This window comes from Protopterus annectens, chromosome 14.part0, assembly GCF_019279795.1.
Source record: "Protopterus annectens isolate FY-2018-M chromosome 14.part0, PAN1.0, whole genome shotgun sequence".
NCBI classification, from domain to species: Eukaryota; Metazoa; Chordata; order Ceratodontiformes; family Protopteridae; genus Protopterus; species Protopterus annectens.
In genome coordinates, this window is record NC_056748.1 from 197,039,283 (window position 1) to 197,044,282 (window position 5,000).

The window sequence follows — 5,000 nt, forward strand, 5'->3', positions numbered from 1 at the left end:
AAAGAATTTAAGACTGAAGCATGACGTACAGGAATTAAGGAGAGGAAAGGGACGTCCCTACTTCTCTGAACCTACATCGAGTCATCATGAGAGTCTGGATTTTGAAACTAAATCACAGCAACTTAAATGTTTGTTAACATACACTGCTGACAATAAGCAAGTATGTGAAGTTATTAGGAGGTTTTGGCCAGTATTGACAATTGATGACAAAATAAAAGACATCGTAAGGGAACAGCCTAGATTCCTATATAAGTATAAGAAGAATTTGAAATATCTCATTTTTGCAAAAAAGATGGTTTTGAAAGAAATAGGCCCAATTCTAACAGAAAGGGCACTTTCAGATGCCTGAGATGCAAAGCTTGCAACTCCATTGACAGCTCCAATACTTTTGTACATCCGTACTCCAGGCAGCAGTACAATTTTAATGTTTATGCTGATTGTACTAGTTCCCACATTATATACTTAGCGACTTTGTGCCAATGTAGTGCTTTCTATGTTGGCAAAACAGATCAATGTCTTAAGAAACGTATCCTTAGACATTTAAGGGACATTAAACAGAAAGATCCCAATAATGCCTTAGCAGCCCATATAGTACAGTTTCCTTCAAATCACTTTGTTTTTAAAGCTATAGAGGCAGTCTGTCAGACCACAAGAGGAGGCAACGTTCATAATTGCACAGAGTTAAGGGAAACATGCTGGATAATTAATTTAAGAGCGAACAGATTACCAGGCTTGAATACCATTGTGCCATTAAAACCTGCGCTTAGGAATAGAAGGAACATGATCAGCAAGCTTACGTGAATATTGCTTCATTTATGTAATGTATTCACATATATAGCTACTAGTTTTCTCATATACAATCTCATAAGAAGAACGACTGCGCCTTTAATTATAATGAAGGAAATTTTATGTCTTTGCTAGCTGGCTTCCTTTTGGTTTGCAACAAGGGCATGTCACAGATGAACGGCTGTGATGCCTTATAAATACAAAAGCTGAACAGTCCTTTTTTACGATCTGAGGAAGGCATATTTGCTGAAAGCGCTTATCTGAAGACTGAGGACTGCTTGTTTTATGTTATATTCTTTTTTTTTTTTTTTTTTTTTTATATTAAAGTTTTGATTTTTTTTATCAAGTTTTACTGCCGTGGTGGGCATCAGGAGTTTTTAGCAGTGTTTGCCTTTTCTTTTCCTCATTGTTGTCCTTCACAGTGTAAGAAAGTTTTTTGCCTATTGACTGCTTTTGTTTCTTACACTGAATATGGCGAACCAGCAATTGAACTTGAACGATAAACTTAGAACATGCAATATTTCTAATATATCGGGAGACTTATTGAACCTGCTTCTAGATCTGAATTTGGGTAATGTAGCTGCTTCCACAGTTGTTGCATCGGTTCCTGACAATAACTTTAATTGTATATTTCGGGAAGTGGAGAATGCAGCTTACCAGCTTAAAAGACTGCAGTGGCAACGCTTCCATATGGAAGCGTGCCTGCATCATCAAACTGTACCTCGAGGTATGCGAGTGAAGTGTTTACCCTCATATGGGAACACTTATCCGGATATGCTCGCAAAATGGTAAATTATAAATCTTGCAACAAGTCGCCAAAACATGAACTTCTGATAGAATTCTTCAAGCCGGAAGAGGAAAGGATGGCAGTAATCATATCAACTAAGCAGACTAAATTGGAAAGCTTAGAGCTGCATGACTCACATCTGAATAGCCTAGAGCAGTTACGGATCAACTTGAATGCTTATGAAGTGAAGCTAAGACAGCAGAAGGTTAAAAAGCTAGCCCGTGACCATCAGGATTTTGTAAGAGGCCAAATCTTTGAATGGCCGAGAGAGGAATCCAATAGTAAGGGGCGGGGAGCTTTACCATCATACAAGGAGAAGGTACCTTTTTCTAGACCCAATGGAGAAGATGTGATTACTTTTGTCAGTTTAACTGATCTGGAACCCGCCATTCACAACTCTGCCATTCTTAACTCGTCAGTACCGAACCCCTAATTTTACAATATCAGAAACAGATTCAAGAGAAGCGTCTAGCAGTACAGCCACTATGGGTGCAGAAACCGGCAACAAGAATGCTCCCCTAGCCTCTCATTTAGCAACTAGGCCGAAAGAAGGGGCAATGCATGCACCAATACATTGGCCCTTGCGTTTTTTTTCCAAATTCAACCACTACAGGACTCAAAGAACACAGAGTCAAGAATGGAAAAGAAAGAAGCTTACACTTTAATTGGATCTGAATCAAGTTTAGTAGTGAATCTTTCTAATAAGACTTTAAGCCCTGATATGATTTCCTTGTTAGACAAGGGCCTGAGTTTTATTCCAGCCTTACCATCTGATATTAGTGAATCTGTGCTGGATATCAGAATGTTTTGCAGGAACCTTGCATTCAAGTGTACTTTTGGACAAGCAAATGACAGTAGATGGCTACCTGATACAAAATTGAGTAGCTTTGTTCCCCCTAATCCTCCACCAGTGGAGATGTTCTTAAGATTATGTGAAGATGAAATCTTCAAACTAAGGGGTAACACAACCAAAGAACAAGGACGTTTCTTCAACTTAACCACTAATGATAATGAGATGCTGAAGCAGCTAAAGGAAACAGATAGTTTGGTTATCAAGCCTGCTGATAAGGGAGGATGTATAGTGGTGATGGAAGCCATATGGTACAGGCATAAAATGCTCTGTATGTTGGATGATGAAAGAACGTATAAGAGACTAAGTTACAGTGAAGCTACGACTAAGGTAGATCATTTTCGCAGCTACCTATATGACCTTTTGATAGAGACAAACATCTCACAAGAACTATATGAGTTCCTTGATTGCCCCAAACCTATGTTTCCATAAATCAGCGGACTCACCAAAATTCACAAGGATCCAGCTGACCCACCCCTATGTCCCATAGTTTCTGGAAGGGGGTGGGTAACTGAACCTGTTTCCATGTACGTGGAGAATGAATTAAAGAAGGCCCTGCCACTAGCAGGAACTGTATTGAAGGACTCAGGAGACTTTTGGAAAAACTTTTTTTAGTTACAAAGGGTCTCAAAAAATATGAAGATTTGCTACTAGTGACAATGGACATCAAGAGTTTGTTTACGGTGATTCCAAATCACTATGGTTTACAGGCATTAAGATTTTCTTAGCAAGGAACAGTATGGAAACAGAACCAATATGTTCCTTGTTGGAACTCGTATTGGAAAATAACATCTTTATGTATGGGGACTCTCTATTTGCAGACATGGGGTGTGGCTATGTGCAAATAGTTATTCCAATTTGGTTCTGGCTGAGTGGGAACACAATGAACTGTTACCTAGTACCTGGAAACAACATCTAGTGTACTACAGTCACTTTGTGGATGATGTCTTTATCCTTTGGAGAGGCAGCTGTACACAATTGGACCTTTTTGTCAACTTCATCAACGAGACCACATATTTTCTAGAGTTTGTGGTCAAACACTCTTCAGAGACCATAAAATTTCTGGATGTAAAGATCCATCTACACCCTGATAGAGGTATCAGTACAGGAATCCATAAAAAAGAAACCTGGAGAAATCATTATATGCATAGGGCAGTATGCACCCAGGACATATCTTTGATAACATCTTTGAGAATCAGATTTTAAGAACCTCAAGATTATGTACTGAGAATGAAGACTTTGTAGCAGAACAGGGAAATATTGAGACACATTTAAGTAAAAGATCTTATAAAAGAAAGAATTTAAGACTGAAGCATGACCTACAGGAATTAAGGAGAGGAAAGGGACGTCCCTACTTCTCTGAACCTACATCGAGTCATCATGAGAGTCTTGATTTTAAAACTCAATCACAGCAACTTAAATGTTTGTTAACATACACTGCTGACACTAAGCAAGTATGTGAAGTTATTAGGACATTTTGACCAGTATTGACAACTGATGACAAAATTAAAGACATTGTAGGGGAACAGCCTATATTCCTATATAAGAATAAGAAGAATTTGAAACGTCTCATTTGCAACAAAGATGGTTTTGAAAGAAATAGGCCCAATTCTAACAGAAAGGGCACTTTCAGATGCCTGAGATGCAAAGCTTGCAACTCCATTGACAGCTCCAATACTTTTGTACATCCATACTCCAGGCAACAGTACAATTTTAATGTTTATGCTGATTGTACTAGTTCCCACATTATATGCTTAGCGACTTGCTGCCAATGTAGTGCTTTCTATGTTGGCAAAACAGATCAACGTCTTAAGGAACGTATCCTTAGACATTTAAGGGACAGTAAACAGAAAGATCCCAATAATGCCTTAGCAGCCCATATAGTACAGTTTCCTTCACATCACTTTGTATTTAAGGCTATAGAGGCAGTCTGTCAGACCACAAGAGGAGGCGATGTTCATAATCGCACAGAGTTAAGGGAAACATGCTGGATAATTGATTTAAGAGCGAACAGATTACCAGGCTTGAATACCATTGTGCCATTAAAACCTGCGCTTAGGAATAGAAGGAACATGATCAGCAAGCTTACGTGAATGTTGCTTCATTTATATAATGTATTCACATATATAGCTACTAGTTTTCTCATATACAATCTCATAGTAAGAAGAAATACTGTGCCTTTAATTATAATGAAGGAAATTATACCTCTTTGCTAGCTGGCCTCCTTTTGGTTTGCAACAAGGGCTTGTCACAGATGAATGGCTGTGATGCCTTATAAATACAAAAGCTGAACAGTCCTTTTTTACGATCTGAGGGAGGCATATTTGCTAAAAGCGCTTATCTGAAGTCTGAGGACTGCTTGTTTTATGTTATATTCTTTTTTTTTTATTAAAGGTTTGATTTTATTATCAAGTTTTACTGCCGTGGTGGACAACAGGAGTTTTTAATAGTATATGTACTTTATACGATTTTTCTATGTACTTTCATCTCCATACTTTTGACATTCAAGTATCCCCCTTCAAAGCTTGCACCCACCAGTTTCTCTGTGCTGGTTATCCTCCAGCATGGGGCAATGGC